The 22,261-nt window shown below is 48.0% G+C and overlaps 1 protein-coding gene across 3 annotated transcripts in view; it reads left to right on the forward strand.

Annotated features, from left to right (window-relative positions):
• NACC2 (NACC family member 2) overlaps positions 1 to 22,261 on the forward strand; it is a 52,982-nt gene that overhangs the window by 11,388 nt on the left and 19,333 nt on the right. Inside the window, exon 1 of one of the 3 annotated variants that reach the window (XM_021543614.3) lies at positions 16,374 to 16,864. The exons of 1 other annotated variant lie outside the window; for it this stretch is intronic. The gene's annotated coding sequence lies outside the window, so the exon portion shown is untranslated. One more of the 3 variants, XM_021543616.3, reaches the window with a different exon arrangement.

A 22,261-nucleotide genomic window follows, 5' to 3' on the forward strand; every position in this document is an offset into this window, starting at 1 on the left:
GCAAAATTACATTCAGAAGATGTAACAGTTTTTCTGCTTACTAGCACAATCCGTTTCTGCCTTTTGACTGGATTTGCTCAACTCGAGCTGATAAAGGCTGAATTTTAAAAGCAGGGCTGGGGCTGGGGGGGGTGTGTGGTACCTCGTGGGTTCAGGGATGGTCAGGGAGGGTTTTTGTGCTTGGGTTGTTGTCTCAAATCCGCCCTGATGGCGATTACAGCCTCTGATAGTCTCAGCTGAAATGACGTGCTGGTGCCTGGTCTTCGTGGGGTGGGGATGCTCAGCACCACCCCCGGCACGAGCAGCAGCTCCAAGGAGCAGGGCTGGGATGGATTTCACAGGGACAGACTCCCCGGGCGTCCAGGGCCACCAGTTTCAGCCTCTGGGTCACTGGGAGCAGTCAGCCCAACCTGGATGGGGGTGCTGGAGGTTGGACACCGAGGGTGGGAGGGGTGGTCCTGCCCCATGCTGCCTTCACAGGATCACTGAGGCTGGAAAAAACCTCTGGCATCATCGACCTGTGACCCACCCCAACCTTGTCCCCAGCCCAGAGCACCGAGTGCCACGTCCAGGACACCTGCAGGGCATGGGCACTCCCTGGGCAGTGCCTGGCCACCCTTTCCATGGAGAAATTCCTGCTGATCTCCAAGTTGCCCCTTCCCTCTCCTGTCCCTGTTCCCTGGGAGCAGAGCCTGCCCTGGCCTGGCTGCTGCCTCCTGTCAGGAGTTGTAGAGAGCAAAAAAATCTTCCCTGAGCCTCCTTTTCTCCAGCCTTGGCATCTCCCTGGTGTTTCTCCAAGCATCAGCACGTTCCTGGAGGTAATCCTGGCCCAGCTGAAGCCATTGAGGATTTTGCCACTGACTTCATCCCTCCTGTGTGTATTTTTTTGTGTGTGTTGCAAACTGGTTGTGTCAGTTCAGAGCTGCCCCTTTCTCACACAGAAAGCAGCCCAGGATGGAATTGAGCAGGTTGTTTTTTAGGTATTGGCTGTTCTGCTCTTCTTATGGATTGATTGGCAAAAATAGAGCCTGATAAATATTGTAAATGACTAAAATACTTGCAGGCTGTGCATCACAGTCAGCTTTGGAGAGGCTCATTTGCTCTAGAACCCCGTTTTCCAGGCACTTAACACCATTTTGAGAAAACGAGGTCCTGATTTCTCAATACAAATGGGATTGAGAAAAGTCAGTAATATTCAGACATGTAGATTGAATTACGGCAGCGGGGAGAGTTTTCACCAACACGGGAAATTCTCAGGCTCTCTTTTTGTGTCTGGCTAGAGAACTCGATATTTAAAAATCAACCCAAATTAGATAAATAAGCTGGAAGTCATAGTTAGCATTCGTCGAGCAACTTAGGCTGGATGTTCTGGCACTGCCTGACTCCACCTCTAGCTGCAGGGTTTCCTTGTTATGAACGGGTGAATTCTAATCCTTGTTTATTCCCTGCAGCAGAGCATGGCTTTATCCGGAGTTTTCTGCCCTGAAAAGGAGCCCTGGGTGCAGCAGGGTTGGGGCGGGTGTGATGGGAGTTCCACCCTTCACGCTTCCACCAACACCAAATCCTTCCTTCGGTGACACAGAACTTTTAACACCCCGAAAGTGGCCCCGGGGTGTGGTTGTGACCTGAAAATGAGAGCAGTGAGGGGTTACCTGAGTTGGTTCTGCTTCCCTGGCATCTCCGGGGTCAGGGTGGGAGTGCTGGGGGTCCCTGCTGGACCCCGCTGGGTCAGCTGCAGGAAAAAGCTGGCTTGTTATTTTTTAAACATTGCAAGGAAGGCTGAATAAAAGTAGGGAGGTGTTTTATTCCGAACAGTGTGGCGGAAAGGAATCTTTTTATCTTCTGGGTTTCTTTGTTTTCGGAATGTTTTGTAGCACGGACTTGTAGCAGAGCGGTGTTAAGCACATTCCTGCAAATCTCTTTCTGGTAGCCTCTGGAAAAGGGTGATGCTGCCAAAATCAAATCAAATATTTAGTTCTAAACTCTTTTTTTTTTTTTTTTTTTTTTTGCTTCAGAGGATGCCTCTTTATGACTTTTTTTTTTTATTATTTTTTAGAAGAGCATTTGCAGTGTTCATTGAGCTCCTTCCAGAGAAACTGTGGGTGCCCCATCCCTGGAAATGTTGAAGGCCAGGCTAGACAGGGTTTAGAGCAGCCTGGGACATGGAAGCTGTCCCTGCCCATGGCAGGGGTGGCACTGGGTGATCTTTAATGTCCCTTCCAAACAAACTACTCTGGGATTCTGTGACTCCCTTTGTTTTCCCCTTTTTCCCAATTAACCTCATTTTAGGCTGTGAGCATCCACAGTGGTTTTTACCCTCTGCTGCCCTTCTGCAGGTTTCCCATCCCCACCTGCCTCACTCCAGCCGTGCTCTGACCACCAGGCATTAATAAACCCCAAGCAGAGGCCAGCATGATCATCCCTTGCCTGAGTCTGCTGCAGGGAAACTCTTCCCAACAGAGTGAAAATTGCACGTGGTCGTGGAAATTATGGGGCAGGGAAGAAATAGCATTCCAGCCTGGTTTAATTTGTGAGTGCATGTCCTGGAAATAAGGTATAGCAATGCATAGCACAGGTTGTTCTAACGTGGATGTTGGGCTCGCCCTTGTGTGAGTGTGATGCTGCCTCATGATGTGGGAGCAGATATTATAACCTTGAAGAATCTTGTAGGACATAAAAGTTTTAATTAAAAATCCGGCTTGGTTGAGGGTATTTTGGTTTAGTATGAATGTCTTCATTTCTTTTGAAAAAAAAATTAAATGAAACCCTTAGTATTCCTTTTTTTTTTTTCTTTTGATTCCTGCATATTTATTCTTGAAGTTGAAGCATTAGAAAATAATTGAGTAAAACAAAATCCACAAGGCTTCAAATTACCTCTAGCTTAATGTTTTATTTAAAAGGTTTGCTAACTGACATTCTTTATAATGAATTAGGTCACGAGGCTCCGAAGAGTGTTGTCGGTTTTCTTTTTTACATTTAAATTTGAGGCTGCTTCCCTTGAAACTTGGGCTCTGCTGCCAGAGCCGTGCACGGCTGTGACTCCCTGGCTCGGGGAATCTCACTCTAATTATTCTCAATCACACCAGTGCAAATGAATCAAATGAATATATCCATGTTTGGAGGATCGGGGCGGTGTTGTCATGGCAATCTCCGTAAGGTCAGGAGAAACTCATGGATATTGTTCACTGCCTCTCCTGGGAGCCTTCTCCTACCTTTGCAAGACTCTGGGTTTGGGGAGAACTTTGAAGCGTGACCTTGTTGGGGTTTGCTTGGAAGGATTTGCTGTTTCCTGCTCAGGGGAGGGGTGGAGGGCTGGTGGCATCCCAAGTCTGGATGGGACCAGGTTTGTTGTGGAATGTGGGATCCTCCTGAATCCCAGGGGCAGCAGAGGGGTCCTGGGCTTGGTGCTGGTTTGTGGGGCTCAGTGTGCTGGGATGAGCTTGGCTTGGGTTTTGTTGGGAGGGCTTTGCAAAAAAAAAACCAAAACAAAAACCTAAATAATAACAACAACAAAAAAACCCCAAATAATAACAAGAGAAACCAAACAAACTCCAAATAATAACGAAAAAACCCCCAAATAATAGCAACAAAAAAATCCCAAACCCCAAATAATAACAACAACCAAAAAAACCCCAAATAATAACAAGAAAAACCCAACAAACCCCAAATAATAACAAAAAAACTCCAAATAATAACAACAAAAAACCCAAATCCCAAATAATAACAAAAAAAAAATCCCAAATCCCAAATAATAACAAAAAAAATCTCAAACCCCAAATAATAACAAAAAATCCCAAACCCCAAATAATAACAACAAAAAAACCCCAAACCCCAAATAATAACAAGCCCCAAAACAACAACAAAATACTCAACTTTGATTTTCTTTAAGGCCGTGTTGAGTGGTTCAACCTGGTCTAGTGGAAGGTTCCCTGTGCACAGCAGCTCTGATGATTTTACAAATATGTGGTGTGGAAGGACAAAGGAATTCACTGAAATTGGAATTCACTAAAATTGGTGTTTTGCAAGCCTTGGTTGAGGCGATCTGTGTAGTTGTGGTTTTATGGTTTTGTATTTCTAAATTCTTTTTGTTTTAAAAAAACCCCAAAACATAACCAAAAATAAGTGGTTTTGATAGACAGACATCAAAGCATTTTAATTTGCAACTAAATCCATGTTAAAACTGTAATTATTTTGCTAACCCAAGACATAGATACATATATATAAATATGTGTATACATACACACCCCAATCTCTTTGAGCCTTCAGACAGCTTTAGCACATCCCTGTGCCAGTTTTTTTTCATGCAGGTTGCTTGGTCTGAAAGATCTGCCATTATTTAATGATTGACACCCAATATTCTACAAAACCACTGAAAACTAAAAGCAAACCTTGCACTTTGGCTACAGGGGAGCCTGGCTGTGCCCGCAGGGCGTCAGGTGAGTCTCTTGCATTAATTGTGTTATCTGCACTTAATTGCTCCTGGTTGCTGAGTCTTTGGAGATGTGGAGCCTCTCTGATCTTGTCCTCTCCCACCCAGCGTGGCAAACAGGTTTCCACAGGGTTTTCCACCTGGCAGCTGTGCCCTGTTGGGCCATCCCTGCCAGGCTTGGCTTGCAGAGCCCTGCCCTGCCCAGGTGTGCCCCTGTCCACGCAGGGCTGGCACCTCTGCCCTGCCACTTGTGTGCCCACCGTGGAGCCGAGTTTTGCTCTAGGACTTGGCACACGGGTTGGATTAGGGGGTTTTAAATTGGAATTTTAGGTTGGCAGGGCTGAAGCCTGGAGATGAGTTGGTGTTGAAACGCTCAACAGAGCACTAAGCAGGTGGAATTTACAATTAAAGACCTATTTGCATTTTAAAATCATTTCGGTTGACCTTCTGGCCCACAGGCATTCTCATTGGATGTGGGATATCCATTAACACTTCCAGAGCTCCAGGACTTGCCAAAACCCCATTGAGCAACTTTACTCTGCTCCATCCTGCCTTGCTGTCCAGAGGGGTGTCAAATTATATTCTAACTTTATCAGTAGTCTTCCTTTTATAGCATTACATATATTTTTGTCTTTTTTCCCCTTTTCCCAGTAAGTTGTATTTCTAACTTAAAGTCTCTCACCAGTTTTGTTTTCAAACCAAAACGCTTGCCCACCCAGCACCTGGAGGAGTGGCCAGTGAGCTGTGAGGGGAAAAACGTGTCTGATAAGGTTAAAAAAGGCACAGGGGAGCCTTTAATGTTGGGAAAACAATTAACTGCAGTTTCTGCAGTATTTAACAGGGTTTCAAACCCCTCTGATTATCCCTGGCGTTGGCTTTTGTCAATCGTTTGGTTGACTAACATGTCCCTTTCAGCTTTGGTGACAATAAAATGTGAGTAAGCAGAAAACTCAAATTTCTGAACGATGGCTCGTGGCAATTTCCTAATTTCCTGAGTGAGCACAGGCTTCTTGGCGTTTCATTCCTGTGCCAGAAAGACTATTTGCTCATACAAAGTTCTTCATTGTAATAGGAAAAAATCAATTTGATTACTTTCATGTCAGCATGCATGTCTAATGGCTTAGAAGTTATTGCAGCCATAAAATATACAGTATCATTTCTCTCTCACTCTGAAATTTGACAGGATTAATATAGTCAGCATGAAATCTTAGTCATAAAGTCGACCATAAGTGATGGTAAAATTAGCTGCTGAAATCGTCTGCTTATGGAAAGCATCTTCTGTTTTTCCTTCAGGGAAAAAATATCAAGGGGCCAGCGTGTGGATGGGAAGGAAGGGTTTGCTCTGATGGGAAGATGTCCATTTTATTTTATTTTATTTCATTTTATTTCATCTTCATGCAGCTGTGATGTCCCTGGCAGCCCCGAGCGTGGCTTCACCACCCGTTCATCTCTGCTGGTGCTGCTGGTGGGGCTGGGCTTCGTGGAGCTCCCTGCAGGGCCTGGGAAGCATCATCCCCTGCAGGGGCAGGATTTTGGGCTGGAAATCGGGGTTTGAGGTGTGTCCATTGACGCTGTGTGTCCCAGGGCAGGTGTGGAGTGTGCTGTTGTCATGCCTGGAATGGAGTGGGTGCTCTTCCTCCTGGTGCTGCCCGCTGCCCCCTTTTTGGGCACCCGCTGTCCTCCTGGCAGGGTGCCCTTGGGGAGTGGCTGAGCACCTTCAGGGGGGCACAGAGGGAAGCTCTGAGCTGGGATTGAGAAAGCTCTGCCTGAAGTTGAGTTTTCTTCTGCGTGGCTGCCCTGGGAGGCTCAGCAGCCTCACCTTCCTGCTCACCAAACCTGCCCTTGGAATTGGAGAGCAAGTGCTGGCTTAGGCACATGTGTGATCCTGCACCAACCCAGCCTCTGAATGCCTTATAAATGGTTTTGTTTCATGATGTCTCATTTCAGCTGCATTGGGTAAGGTGCCCGTGCTGCTTTTTCTGCTTGTGAAGCTGATTACAGAAAGAATTAAGGAGCTTGCTATCTTTAATAGCAATGAGCTGCTATCTTTAATATCAACTTTAAAATTAAGCCAAGGGAAGGCATCATCTTGCTTATGGACATTAATTACCCATTCCAGAAGGTCCCAGAGCTGGGTTTTATTGCCAGCCCTTGGCCTGCCTGGCTTTGCAAGGGGAAATTTCTCCTGTTCCTTGAGCAAAGACACAAAGTTTTACTCCTCGGGGGGAATCAGGGGTCCCTCACGCTGCATCCGGGTGTTTCAGCTTGGCTGGAAGCTGTGTCCTGCTGGTTTCACAAGTCCTGCCTGCTTTGGCAGCCCCTGGTGAAAAGTTAATATCTGGTCATTGGTTTTTGGCTGCATCTCTAAGGCAACTTCATTCATAGGCAGCTGGGGGTTGATAGCACCCGGACATGCCTGGGTGAGTAACTCCAGCTCCTGTTACATCCCAGAGGAGCTGTTAACTCCTTCAGCCCAGGTGGGAGTGCAGCAGGCAGTGGGCACAGAGCAGGTGGATGCCATAAACGCCCAACATCTGACCTGCTCTGTTTGGTTTCTTTCCCAGTGCCTTTTTCAGTGTAGAGAGAGCGAAAAGCTCGTCGCTGTTTAAGGTTCTTCTCTGTGCAGAAAGGTCTCAGACTAAGTTTGTTTCTCCTGGAATTATTATGCTTCATTATCCTCTGGTTTGGGCAGAACGTTGCCTTTGGGATCTGCACTTACTGCAGAATTTCATTGGGGGAAAAGGAGCTTGGCTACTCACTGCAACACACTCTGAAATGCAGGAAAAATGTAATTTTGCATTTCATGCAGAACCAAGGGTGGATTTTCCTCCGAGGGGCAGGTGATGAGGTGAGACCAGCACGTTCCCAGGTGTGTTCAGGATCCACGAGCCTGTGGGATGGAGGTGTGCAGGTTGAACATGGAGATGCCCTGGTCCCTCACTGGTGTGCCTATTTCTGTGTGAGTTCCCCAGATCCAGATTTACAGCCTCCAGACACTGCTTCAGAAGATGTAGGAAGGAGGAAAATGAGCCAAATTCTGGGCTTTTTGCTGTTTGTTTCTCTCACAGCAATGCAGAGAGGTGCTGTTCCAGGAGATGATGACTTGTCCTTAAAATCCACAGCGCTGGCTGGGATGGATCCTGAAGCAGCAGTCCCCAGGAAAGCATCCATCTCCAGGGAGGAATGGGGCTGGGAGAGGGGCAGAACCTGCTCAAACCAGCACCAAGCAAGGCTTGGCTTGAACTTGCTGAGCATTATAAAATCATGGAATGGTTTGGTTTGGAAGAGACCTTAAAGCCTGTCTTGTTCCAACCCTGTTCCAAGGGCAGGGAACCTTGCACTGGACCAGGATTTTGAGTCCATGCTCCCACCCTCGATGTCTGGTGCTCTTTGGAGGCCCTGGTGGGGCATCTCAGCAGGGATGGAGGGTCAGGCTGGCTCTGGGGATAGCTGAGACACACAAAGCTGGCACCCTGTTGATTTTTTAGTGCATTTTGGGAGATGTGTTATGCTCAGGCACAGAGTGAGCACATGGAGGTGGTGCAGTGGGACAGGGTGCTATGCTACCTGTGGAAGAGGTCATTAGACATGGCACAGATTATCTCAAATACCTGAGGTGCAGTTGGGTCCCCTAAAACCTGGCTGGCCACCCTCCCTGCTCCAGGTGCTGCTCTCCCTTCCTAAGGAAGAAAACCTGCTCTTGGACTCGTATGGAATTGCTATAACTCTCAAATTTTAATAATAGATTACCATTAGTATCAGCCTTATATAATGCACAACTCATTATTGCTTACTCAGAATAATTTTGCAGCCTCCTTATAGAACCTTGGAACTTTATTTGCTGAGTATAAAATATGCAGAAATGCATGAATAGTTTTAAGACTTGGTACCCTAAACTAATACAGTGTGCTGCTTTTTTTTTTTCCTGCACCATGATTGAAGTCAAATTAACATATTTACCTTCAGTGCTCCCAGGAGTAGCATTAAAAAATTCAAGAGGTGATTCGGAATAGTCTCTGATTTACTGTGTTTAAAGCTGGATTTCATTTCTTAGTAAAACCATGCAAACACTTGACTCCCTTTCAGCTTTCCAGCCTCTTGGCTCCCCGTGCAGGTCCTCGGACTTATCAACAGATGGGAGCAATATTATTACCACTGTGTTCCCAAAAGGAAGCTTTTTATTTTATTTTATTGGTTTTTCAGGTTGGTGGAGAAAGCAGGGGCAGAGAGTCAGGGAGGAAATGATTTCTAACAAATGCACAGAAATGTAGCTGCTGTTTCAATCTGGAGTAAGAAGGATGCAGTGTGGTTTCTGTCTTTCCTAGGGCAAATCATGGAGCCTGATTTTGGCTCTATGTTCCCATTTTCTCAGGAAAAAAAAAGTTGTCTAAAGGCCAGGGTAGGAAGCTGTTGCTTTATTTCCCAGTAATTTGTTTATTCTTACAAATGACACCTGTGCCATCCTGCTGGGCTTTGATTTATCCCTGCAGCTGTAGGGTGCAGCTCCTACAGCTCCAAGGATTTCAGACCCCACAACAAGTCAGGTTCCGGGATGCAAATCCTGCTCCAGGCTGCTCCATCATCATCTCTGTCTTTAAAACATGGAAGTGCTGCAGGAAAACCTTTGACCTTAACCCTTTTCCTGCCCTAGGGAATAAATATTGCAGGGAGAGGGTCTGTGAGAGGAGACTGGCTCTGGTCAGTACCCTCTGAGCAGGACAAATCTGCCTGCTAATTCTCTTTACCATGCACTAGAGATAGTGCAGTGGGTTTTTTCCATGCCTGCTGCTAGATTAGGAAGTTGTTTCAGCAGATGTTGTTTCCTAAGAAAATGGGTTAATGCTTGGTGGTTAGAACGGTGTGGCAAAAAAGCTTATTTGTGTGAGGTTTTGGCTAATTGCCTGGCAAGAGTTACAGAGTGTTGCAGCAAATTTCCTGGATTTCGCAATTGCCATGGCTCTGGTTTAACTGGCCAGAAAGATTTGCAAAATTATACAAATAAATCGAAATATAGAGGCAAAAATCACTGGCTAGTTTGCTGCAAAAAGCTGGAGGGACTTGTGGAGAGGTCTCCAGGTCTGAGCAAGTGGCTGAGGCTTGGGACTGAGTGGATCTTGGGGATTAATAGAATTCCAGAATGATTTTTATTGGAAGGGACTTTAAAGCTCATCCCATTCCATCCCCTGCCATGGCCAGGGACTCTTTCCACTGTCCCATGCTGCTCCAAGCCCTGTCCAGCCTGGCCTTGAACACTCCCAGGGATGGGGCAGGACTGCTGCCCACTGCTGCCTCAGCTATGGGACTGGTTCCAGCACACTGGTGGAGCTGGGAGCTGCTCTGAGCTGGGATCACAGGCAGGATTTCCATCTGAAGGCAGGGATTTGGTAAATTGGGCCAGGAAGATGCACATCAAGTGTTGCTGTTTCTAAGGGTATCACCACGAAAAGACTTTTACTGCATCAAAGAGCACCACGGTGGTGAACTGGTGGGGCTGGGAGGGACCTGGGGGAATCTCCTGGGAGCTTTGGGATGCTGCAGGGAAGGGTGGCCACTCCTGCCATCCTGTGCCAGGGATAAAACCCCTGTCTGGGCCAGAATTCCCAGAGCCACCCAGGCTGGGGGCTCAGACGTGGGCCAGCGCTGCATCCCCCAGTGCTGCTTAAATCACTGATTCAGTTCTGTCTGAGCAGCAGCCTAAATCAGGAATAAATGGACTTGGCTCCATAAACTTAGCACTTAAATATTTTCCCAGGCAGGAGGAAAAAAAAACCCACCAACATTTGCTTTCCATGCAAAACATATAAATCTTGGAAAAGTTCCCAAAGTTGTGTGTTTAGCTGTTCATATCTATGTGCTTGTAGGAGAGAAGTGGTTATTCCCCAGCATAATTATTTTCCTTTTTTAAAAGGAAGCTGGAATGTTTTATGAGGAAGGCATTTTAAGCCCATGGTGGGGATGAAGGAGAGTGAGGGGAGAGTGAGGTTGGATGAGGAAAGGAAGCACCTTCCCCTCACTCCCTCCCTGCCAGGACTAACCACAAATGCTGCTTGCTGTGTTTGGGGCTGTTTCTGCTTGTCTGATGAGTTTTAGTGAAACACGGATCTGGTTGTTGGTTTCTTTTTAACCCTGCCCCAGTACAAGAGCTGTCAGTGGAGTTTATTTAAAGTTAAAATTGTGGATGCTGTCTAAAACTCAGCTCTTCCCTCCTTCCCAAAGCCCTGCAGCAGGTGGATGCTCCTTTATTTCCTGCTCACCCCATGAGAGACCCCTCTGTAATTATTCAGACAGAGATGCAGAGGTAGATTTATTTTGGTATCAAATGACTGTTTCTCAGAAAATCCCCGAGGAGATGCTGAGGAGGCCCTTCCCTGGGGCTGGGATGCTGCACAGCTCCCATTGGCACCTCCCTGGCACTGCGATGGGCACTGGGGATGGAGGAGAGGCTCTGTGCTGGCTGTCCTGCCTGCAGCAGGCCAGGTTGGAGATTTTCCAGCACACTGACCCTCCATGAGCACTGTGAACACACAGTGGATAGAAGCTGGGAGATAAACCCACCCAAATCTCCTCCGTGGAGGGAAAAATCCCAATAACCACCCTGCAGCTTCTCCCCACTGCACTCTGGGCCTTGCTGTCACTGCAGTCCCCATTCCAGAGCTGGAAATATTGAATTTATTTGTGTTCTAACACCTCTCTGTTTCATAACAGGAATCACTCCTGGGTTTGGCCGGGAGGCAGCGGAGCTGCTGCGCTCCCTGTAATCCAGGAGTGAATCAAAGCAACTTTTTACAAAACAAGATTCTCTCTCTCTGTTGCAAAAGAGCTTTGGGGAAATCTGGTTTTTGTGGTTAAGGATCTTACTCTTGATGCACAAGGAAAATTATGTGTAGCTTTTATTTGGCCCAAAGGATTCTTACAACATTATCCGTATTTCCTTTAATTTGTGGGATTTCTAGTAAATGGGCTTAAAAATAGGTCTGGGCAAGATGCCAGGGTGCATAAGGAGAGCAGAAAAGCTTTGCAGGCTGTGAGCTGCTCGCTTTCACTTCTCCCTGGGTGCAGGCTGGGGCACGGGGCAGTTGCTCACCTTTTGGGGTTAAATTTAATGATGTCTCTGGAATTCTTTGGAAGTCAATATGGCCGGGAAAAAAACCTTTTAACTCTTTCTTAGAGCTGATGCAGTGTAATTTCTGAGAAAGGGGCAGGATGGGCTGCAGCACCAGAGGAGGGCAAGAATTGGGGAACTCTGGACTCATTCCCTGATGGGATTCAGGGACCCTGGAAAACCAGTGTACAAGCAGGAGCAGAATACGGCAGTGATAATATGGGAGATTTTTTTTTCCTTCTTTCCACTTTTCACTTCCTTCAGCCTTTTGTTAAATGGGAGAAATCTCAGGAGGGAGAGGTGCCCAGCTCACTATGGTGGTATTTAACTGATTCCTTCAAAATGAGTCTGTGTTCAATTGGTTTTTAAGTTCAAATGACTTTAAAATGCCTTTTTCCCTGGGGACAGCCTTCCATTCAGGTGTGGTGGGTTCATGCAGCTGGAGCCCCAGTGGGAAAGTGAAGATAAGTGGGAAAAAATCCCAGTGGCATCCAGCCTTCCTCACTCCAGGGTCCTCTGCCAGGCCAGGGCACCTCATGCCTTCCCAAAGAGTGGGATTTTTGTCCTGCTTTTGTAAAATTCAGTTCATTTTATTTTAATTCCGTCTTTGGGCATACATCTGTAAAACTTTTGAGTCTTGTGGTTGCTGTCTCTGTTGTGAGTAGTTTCTTAGGAGGTGAAGAGGAGGAGAGGAGAGATGGATGAAGATCAGGAAGGTTTTGAGCTTCCTGGGAGGAGCAGCAGTTTGTTGGATCAGTGTGGTGGGCAAGGAGCAGGGTTGGGTTGAGGTTGCAGTGCTCTTGAACTAAAAATGTGCATTTTCACATGGTGTTGGTGATGGGCTTTTGTAAAATGAAGAGGATTTCCATTTACACTTTCCATAAAATCAAGAGAATTTTACAGTGCCTGATGCAGAAGCATCAGGGAAATTATTTGAGCCACTGTCAGGAATGTGCTAATAACACTTTTTATCCAAAGATATTGAGGTGATTTGCAGATACAAAGTCTTCTGGTGCCTCTGTGAGCTGGGGGAGCTGGGGTCATTTCATCTGTGCAGGTAAAAACACCTCAAGGTGTTTGTTTGCCCCAAGGATGCAGCCTCAGCTGATGCCATGCTTTTCCCTAAAAGCTGATAAATTGAGTATGGTTGTGGACCAATCCTGGTCCCTAAAACTGATAAATTGAGTGTTGTTGTGGAGCAATCCTGGTCCCTAAAAGCTGATAAATTGAGTGTGGTTGTAGACCAATCCTCCAGGATTGTGGTGGCTGGGGACTGAAGTCTGCCAGCACCAGAGAGTTCCCCAGGATCCTTCCTGGGGGAGGCAGGTGAATTTGCTGCAGCTGCCATAGCAAGGGCTGATATTTGGGATGTGTCTGCAGAGAGCTCAGGGCACACTGATGGCAGAGCATCAGCAGGGGTGGAATGGGGTCTTGAGCCTTTTCCACAGGACTGATGCCCCACCGAGGGGCAGCTCCTGCCTCTGAGGGCACTTCCATGTTCCAGGAGAAAACACAGCAGAGAAGAACACCCTGTGCATGCTTTTGGGACGTTGTGAGCAGGAATTGTGTGTTTCCTTCTGGACACGGAGCTGCTGAGTGCCAGCACCCCAAAACCTCCTCATTAAACCTTGGGATTGAGCAGCTCCCAGCCCCAGGGCCTTTCTCCTTCCCTCTCCCAAATCTAAAGCCCCGACCTCCAGCCAGCCCAATTAGCACAAGTTCAGATTTGAGCTGATGTTTCCAATTTACCTGCTTTGCCTGAGATCAGCTTTCCCAGGCATCCCAGAGCAAAAGGCTCCTGATGTTCCTGCAAAGACCAAGGTTAAATGGGCAGCTGCAGCCCAGCCCCATGGGAAGGGCACATTTTTAGGGATGGTTTTGGGGAGATGGGCTGGCCCTGAGAGGTCACAGAATGCTGCTGGATCCCTCACCAGGGCTGGGGCTGGGATGTGTCAGCTCCTCTTTAAAAACAGACAGCGTGAGCCCCTTTGATTTTTCTTTTTAATTGGGTTTGTGAGCACGATTTGGGGGGGGAGTATGTTTAAAGGTTTTTTAACTGAGAGCCAGCACATTTATTATTTTCTGTGTCTTGGCTGTGTTGTGATTTACATTTGATTTTAGGCGTAATTAGAAATGCAAGTGGAGCGCTTTGTGTTTTACCTCTGCTCCAACTATTTATGGCATGATATGCAAATGAAGCAAGCTATGAATATTAAAGATTAGAGTGTGTTACAAAGTATCACTGTCTTTAATGAGTTGGGTAATGGGCACAGGCTTTGGAATCCGTGGAATATGGAGGTGTTGGCTGTGGCGCTGCGCAGCTCCGGCTCTGCTGGCATCCCAGGAGAGCAGGGCTGGGATTTAAAGCCTCTCCAGCCCCTGCTCAGCTGCAGTAGGTAGGTGAGATTCCCCAGCGTTCCCATGACAAAGGCTGCTGCAGCTGAGGGCTGCTGATGGATTATTTCACGGAGCCTTGGTGCAGTTCTTGTCTAGGTCAATCCCTCTCGTCTGCGGCGGCGGCGGCGGAGATGGATCGGGGAATGTGAAAGCGCTCGCCGACCTTTCAAGGTGCTTTGCAGAGCTGGGAGGGAATCTTAAACACGCTCCTGCCAAAATGGAGCTGCTGCTCCCCCGGCACAGCCACCCCAAGAAATTCCCCCAGCTGCTCCTCCGGGATTAGGCTCGGTGGCAGGGAATTATTTGGGGGGGTTATTGAGTGTCTGAAGGAACATCTTACCCACTGGAGAGCAGAGGGGTGGGAGTGGGGCTCCTTGGATGAACCCCTTCTCGGGGCAGGAGGCAGGACAGCCTTCTTGGAGCTCGGAATCACTGCCTGCCTTTAGCTTCAAATCAGGTTTTAATTCTAAATCAGCAACTGGTTTTAGCTTTAAATTGGTCACTGGTTTTAACTCTAAATCACTAACTGGTTTTAGCCCTAAATCAGTCACTGGTTTTAGCTTTAAATTGGTCACTGGTTTTAGCCCTAAATCAGTCACTGGTTTTAACCCTAAATCAGTCACTGGTTTTTACTCTAAATCACTAACTGGTTTTAGCCCTAAATCAGTAACTAGTTTGGCCCTAAATCAGTCACTGGTTTTAGCTCTAAGTCAGTGGTTTTAGCCCTAAATCAGTAACTAGATTTAGCCCTAAATCCCTAACTGGTTTTGGCCCTAAATCACTAACTGGTTTTAGCTTTCAATCAGTTACTGGTTTTGGCCTAAATCACTAACTGGTTTTAGCTTTCAATCAGTTACTAGTTTTGGCCCTAAATCACTAATTGGACTTCGCTCTAAATCAGTGATTTTATCTCCGAACCAGTGGCTGATCTTATCTTTAAACCAGTGACTGGTTTAATCTCCAAGCCAGCCTCAGGAGCTGTAGAAGAGGAAGGGGGCTGTGTTTTGGGGTGCACACAGGGGCTCCATCCAGGGCTGCCCTGCAGAGCCAGCTCTGCTGGGATCCCTGCGGGATGCAGCGGATGCTGGGGGGCTGCAGCAGGAGGGGAAAACCCCGCCAGATAGGGAAAGCAACGGATTTTATTCCAAATGGGGCTTGGGGAGGGTGGGTGGTGGGGAGGGAGAATGAAGCATGCCCCAGGGAGCGTGCTTTTCAGATTTGAGGTATTTAAATTACAAATTTTGATGAGGAAGATTGTCAGCAGTATTCAAAACAGTGCTTAAATTCTTTTGAAACACTGTCGAGCTGTGCTGTGGCAGTTGAAAAGTTTGGCACACAAGAACTTGGCCCAGAAGTTGCTGCTTGGGTTTTTTCCTTTAAAACTCAATTCATCTGTATTCAAGTATCCCACATGCTTAAGGAAGAATAACCCTACCAGGCTCATACTGGTTTGAGACAGACCCTTGCCTGCAGGAGAGGCTGCAGAAGAGATTGATCTCTAATATTAGAGGGTTCTGTGATGGTTAATCAGCATTAATAAGTATTTATACTTGGAAAGAAGAAAGGGTTTTGCAGTGTTTGTGCCTACTCATGCAAACAACCAGCAAACTAAACTGGGGTTTGGCATTTCTTGTGATCCACTGCATTATGAGTCCATATGAAGTAGATAGACATATTTATATTTTTGGGGGCTTGGTCAGTGTTTGTTGGTGTGGGACCAGCTCAGGTTGGTGGAGACTTTCTCACTCCAAACTCTGACATCTCTCTACTGCAGAGATTTAAAAAAAACCCCAGATTTTAGGGGGCTCTCCCAGCAGCTCAGAACTTGTCAGATGTTGGTGGACGTAGTTTAGCTTATAATTTATATTAAAAAAAAATATATTGATCATACATCATCTATATTATTGTATTTCATATAGATAATCACCAGCAGTGTATATATAATACAGTCTTCTGTGCTGCAGTGTTGTCTGGGGGTGTTTTTGGGTGTGATACAGAAATAGTCACATTCTGAAGCTTTGGGCACAGTTTGTTGCCCCCAGTGAGGGGTTTTGTTGCAGGAGGGGAGGAGGCAGAAGTGAAAAGTCAGTGCTGAGGCTCTGTGCTCGATGCTCCTGGGAGCAGGGATCAGTCTGGAGGGGTTTTCCCCCAGGGAAAGGGGAGACAGGGAATTCTTTGCTGGAGTACAAGCAGTAAATGCAATATATTAAAAACAAGGTTTTCAGCTTTGCCTGGGCGAAGTGGGTGTCAGGCTGGGGTGGCCACCTCATGTCACCAATTTTGGATTTCTCAGGGTTTGTGCTGGATGGCCAAGCCCCTCATTTTTGTAGCAGCTCCTGTGCAGTCTCGTATTTGCCTGTCTGAACCCAGAAGCACAGAGTTAAATTTCTGCAGTCTTTAACTTCCCTTGTCTGCAAGCTTCTATTTCCATTAGGGATCAAGCTCAGATGCAATTGTAGCTTTGCTTTATTGAGTATTAAAAGTTTAATGTATAAATGTCTCCCTTCACCAGAACTTTTTGGCAGCCCTGAAATTCCTACAAAAAACACAAAGATCCCAATTGCTTCACGGGCTCAGCTGCCCTTGAAGGGTTAATTATACTATGTATTTTTTTTTTTTTTTAAGCAGGGAGAATAAGCTGTAGCCAAAAGTAAAAGTCATTAATTTTAAGACAGAGATGTAAGCAAAGTTTCCTTCCCCTCTGCAGGTTGGTCAGGGTAGGCTATGCAGTAATTGAAAAGTAAAGGCAATTGAATTACAGGCTCCTGTCCAAACCGAGTGCGATTTCTTCTTCTTCTTCTTCTTTTTTTTTTTTTTTACAACCTCCATTGCATCAGAACTAGGCAGTATTCCTGATGTTCTCATGTGTGTTAATGCTGACTCACAGACTAACTTGCACAAGAAAAAAAAACACACAGGCAGCTCCACCATACTAGGTAATGAGCTCTAGCGAGAAGCAGCGTCTGATGTTTTGTAAGCTTTTTTTAATTGACCTTTTAAGATATTTACTTTATTTTAAAGCTTTCTGTTCCGTAGTGGCACGGTGCTAGGACTGAGTCATGCATGTTATATATTGCTAGCTCTGCTGTTGTGTACTAGGAGTGAGGAGAATAGGATTCAGCATGGCACTTGTCTTTTTTGATGTGTTACGGATGGGAATTAGTGCTTGTGATGGGATGCTGCAGGCAGGGTGATGGGGTGCTCTGTGCTTTCCTGTGGCCGTAACTTACTCGGGGTCTTGACTTTTTATTAGATGGCAAAATACTCCGTTCTGCAGAATAATTGTATTTTCTAGCCATGTCTCTCCCTTCCCCTTGCAGCAATCTGAGAGGGAAAAAAAAAAATTAAAATGTTGCATTTTCTATTTTTGCTTCTCTTTGCTTTGAGAGCTCTTAAGATCAGTGTTAGGGAAGGGGGAGAGAAAGAAGAAGAAGAAGAAAAAAAAAAAGCCTAATTAAATAATAATGGCAAAACCACGCTTTGCCTTGGCTGAATGACGGCACTTTTTGGAGCTGCCGGGTGGGTGACCTCGAGGAGCTGGTGACAGTGACTCACCTTGCAGCAGGACACAGCCCGGGCTGGGCTGGCACCGGGGGGACACGGGGCTGGGGTCCCTGCAGAGAGACCCCCGGGGCTGTGCCAGGGACAGGGGAGAGATCCTCGGGAATGTGCCAGGGACTGGGGTGAGACCCCTCAGGACTGTGCCAGGGACCTGGGAGAGACCCTCAGGACTGTGCCAGGGACTGGGGAGAGACCCTCAGGACTGTGCCAGGGACCTGGGAGAGACCCTTGGGAATGTGCCAGGGACTGGGGAGAGACCCCCGGGAATGTGTCAGGGACTGGGGAGAGATCCTCGGGAATGTGCCAGGGACTGGGGAGAGACCCTTGGGAATGTGCCAGGGACTGGGGAGAGACCCTCGGGAATGTGTCAGGGACTGGGGAGAGACCCTCGGGAATGTGTCAGGGACTGGGGAGAGACCCTCGGGAATGTGTCAGGGACTGGGGAGAGACCCTCGGGAATGTGTCAGGGACTGGGGTGAGACCCTCGGGAATGTGCCAGGGATGGGGGTGAGATCCTCAGGAATGTGCCAGGGATGGGGGTGAGATCCTCAGGAATGTGCCAGGGACTGGGGAGAGACCCTCGGGAATGCATCAGGGATTGGGGGTGAGACCCTCGGGACTGTGCCAGGGATTGGGGTGAGACCCTCGGGAATGTGCCAGGGACTGGGGAGAGAGCCTCAGGAATGTGCCAGGGACTGGGGAGAGACCCCAGGGCTGTTCCAGGGATTGGAGAGAGATCCTTGGAATTGTGCCAGGGGATTGGGGTGAGACCCCTCAGGACTTTGCCAGGGACTTGGGAGAGACCCTCGGGGCTGTGCCAGGGATTGGGGAGAAACCCTTGGGAATGTGCCAGGGTCCTTGGGACTGTGCTGGGGTCCCCACAGAGAGACCCCTTGGAGCTGTGCAGAACGACCAGGAGAGACCCTGGGGGCTGTGCCAGGCACCAGGGAGGGACCCTGGGGCTGTTCTGGGGTCTCCACAAGAGAGACCCCTCGGGACTGTGCCAGGGGATTGGGGTGGGACCCTCGGGGCTGTGCTGGGGGATTGGGGTGGGACCCTCGGGGCTGTGCTGGGGTCTCTGGGACTGTGCCAGGATCCCCAGGAAGAGCCCCCAGGACTGCCCCAGGGTCCCCAAGGAGAGATCCCTCGGGGCTGTGCCGGGGTCCCCATGGAGAGATGCTTGGGGCTGTGCAAGGGTCCCTGGGCAGAGACCCCGGGGTTGTGCCGGGGTCCCCAAAAAGCGATGCCAGTCCTGTGCCGGGGTCCCTGTGCAGAGACCCCTCAGGGCTGTCTGGCATCCCTGTGGCTGTGCCAGGCTCTTCAGAGAGACCCCTCAGGACTGTGCCAGGTCCCCCAGAAGAGATGTTTGGAGCTTGGTCCCCAGGGAGAGCCCCCAGGGCCCTGCCAGGCTCCCAGACCGAGCACCCAGTACCCATCCCCTGGCAGTGGGGCTGCCCACACCTCCCGAGCTGCACCATCAGCAGGATTTTAATTCTCTTTTCCATCTTTCCCTCCCATTCCCTGCCCAGGCTCCGGGGCTGTGCTTTCCTTAGGAACTTTGAGGGTTCTGGAGCCGTGGTGGCTCCGTGCTGCATGTCTGCTGCGTGTGGGCTGCCCGTGTCTTACTGAGTAATATTTGCAAATTCACTTTCTGCTCTTAATAAGGCAGAAATAATCTTCTTTCACCCATTGCCACTGGCTGCTACACTAAAAATAGGGTCCGTCCGCGCCGCTTGCCACTTGCAGCATTTCAAAAATAAATACTTTGGAGCTGCAGATACCAGTGCTGCAGGAGAGGAGGCTCATTGCCATTTGATTACTGAACTTAACCTTGTTTTCTCCCCCCTGCCACACACTGTGCAGGAATCCAAACCTCTGCCCCGATCCCTCTCCTTTTCCCTCCTGGGTTTTCTCACCTGGAAGAGGGGATGCTCGGTTGTTGGGGTGGGGGTGCAAAGACTTTGCATTTTGGCTCCTCGGCTCCCTGGCACAGCCTGTGATGCAGGGGTGGGGGGAACATACTCAGCCTAGACCTGAAGTGCATTTTATTAGGCTTTATTTAGCTATTTATTTTATTTAACTCTTTGGTTTACTGAAGTCTATTTTATTTAACTCTTTATTTTATTTGAGGCATTACAGCATCTCCGGGCTCAGGGAATGACACTTGGCCACTGAGTTTGCAGTGAGCTGTTGCATATTTTCCCTTGGGTTTTTACATTTCCTTTGTATTAAAAAATGGAGAAATAACCCCCAAACCCTGCAGTGAGAGCAGGGCAGGTGCCACCCCTCTGCCTGGGGGGATTGGGTGGCTTTGGGGACCCCCTGCCCTGATGGGTGACATCCCTCTGCCAGCCTCATATCCAAGGGTGGGATTTTCCCCCCCTCTCTCCTCATTTACAGAAGAAAGGGGAGTTTCCTTTGACCCTTTGGGGCCTTCAAGGGCAGGACTTTTCAGCTCTTTTCTTTCCCGGGGCTGTGGCTGGGGGGGTGAAAGCCTTTGGCTGCTTTGTGTCCCACCCCCCGGAGGGTCCCTGTCCTTTTGTCCCTGTCCCAGCTGCTGCCCAGCTCACCTTCCTGGGGAGCTGCAGGACTTGGGGCATATCTGGGGGGTTTTGGGGGAATCATTCTCCACCGAGCCTCTCTGTTGTTTGGCTAAGAAAAAGGACAATTTAAATACATTATCTAATTATTTCTGATTACTCCTGGGGGAGCTCTGATGGCAGCATCTTATTCTAGGTCGATGCTTTTTTCCTTTGTTGCTGTCGCCTCGCCCTGACCTTTCAGGCCTCAGAGCAGGGAATTAAGTTTGGAAAAGAGCAAACCTGCTTTTTTCTTTTCCCCCAAAGCAGATGAATGCAGAAACTGAGAATTCCCAAACTCTCCTGGAAGTTGTCTCAAATAACAGCTGCATTTTTTATGAACATCTTGTGACAAAGGCTATGACTTTACAAAAATCAGGCAGAGATGTACAAATTATCCTCCTGTATCCACAAGCTGGAGAAAGAGGCTGCCATCAGAAAACAAAATGATGTTTTACTCGAATGGTCACATATGTAAAATGATGAAGGTGGGGGATGTTTGTCTGGTTTTAATCCAGTTTTATCCAAGTTTTCCCATTTGGATATGTCCTATTGATGATCTGTCACCTGTAGGATGCTCCAGCCCAACAGGGACTGGATTTTTTGGGGTGATGGTCGTGCTGGGGGCTCCTCCTGCACCTTGGGACACCTCTCAGCTTGGGAGATGAGATTGGAAAAATACAGTTTACATCTGGAATTGCAAAGGTCATTTCACCTGCAGCACAGCTCTTCCTGTGTCAGATGGGCTGAAGCCATTTCAAACCCTTTAAAAGTCACTTGGTGCTCTATTTAAAAGAAAAATTATCATGTTTAAGAGAGGAATTTTAAAGTTAGAAATTATCAAGCTTTATTGCATTTGCTGTCTAATCACAGTAGCTTTTTGTTGCTGTCGTTTTTAGGGAATGTGAGGTTTGGTGGTGAGCAGGTTCTCCTGGGTTTTCAAGACTGTTTTATTTTCTTTCTTCATGATTTGGGGTTGTTGGTGGTTTTGGATTGGGTTTTTGGAGGCTTTTTTATACATTCTGGTCATAAAAAGGAAGGGGCAGAGGAAGGAGGAAGGAGAAATTCCAGCAGTCCTGGCTGATGGTTGATTGGGGTGGTTTGGATTCTTGCAGCTTCCTTGTGTGGCTTTGCTGGTGTTCCTTGATGCTGTTTCTAAACCAAACACTGTTGCTTCCCCCCCATTTCCCTGAGAGCTGCATTTTGGGAGGGACCAGTTGTGTGCAGCATCTTGGTTCTGACTCTCCTGGGAGGTTTTATCTGAGATTTGCCAAAGATTTGGGATGCTGGGGCACTTTGTGGCTTCTCTCTGCCTTAAACATACCCTAAACCAGCCCAGTGTGGTGTTTTTAGGGAGAGACAGAGGTTACTCCTGACAAGCCTGTTTGTTTATAGAGCAAAATCTAAGTAATATTAATAATTGATATTTATTTTAAGTTTGGCTTGTTCTGTGCTACCAAGCTGTCCTTGGCTGGTCCCACACATCCTCCCCTGCTGGGTCCAAGGAGGTCCATCCAAAACCTCCCTGGTATCTTCTCCAGCTCTGAGGGAGCCCTTCCCGGAAGAGAAGAGGAGGAAATCCTTCTCCACCATGTTCTTCCCACCACCATGGATGAGGCTTCCTTAGGTGCCTGTGCAGTGATGGTTTTTTCTGCAGCTCGGTTTTTTCTCAGTAATTTTCACAGATCCAGAGCGGATCTTTGTTTGCCAGGGCAGATTCCATCCTTTCTCCAGCAGAGGTGGGTGGTGTCATGGCTGGGAGAGGTTTTGGGCTCTCAGGCTTGGTCGCTGTGGTGTCACCTCTGATCTCCTCACAGGATGTCACCTGGGTCCCCTCTCAGCAGCACTGGCAGGACCCCGGTGACCCCCTGAGGGGTTGGGTGAGTGTGTTGAGCACCCCGAGGCAGGGAGCCCTGGTGAGGCTCTGCAGGTCCTGTGGGATTTGGGGTGTCACAGGAGTTTGCTGGGAGCACAGCACTTCCCTGCCCTGGGCTCGAACTCGGTGCACCAAACATCCCTTTGGATGTGGAAGTGGAGCTGTGAGCAGGATCAGGAGGGAAGGGTCAGGCTGGAGCATCACCAGCCCTGTGCTCCTGCACTTATCCTGCTCTGGGCATGGCCTCACCTCTCATCCCTGGAATTTTAACTGTGTGTGACCATCAGAGCGCAGCAATTGAACCAAATCCGAGGCTG

The sequence above is a fragment of the Lonchura striata genome, chromosome 22 (assembly GCF_046129695.1).
Source record: "Lonchura striata isolate bLonStr1 chromosome 22, bLonStr1.mat, whole genome shotgun sequence".
Lineage (NCBI taxonomy): Eukaryota > Metazoa > Chordata > Aves > Passeriformes > Estrildidae > Lonchura > Lonchura striata.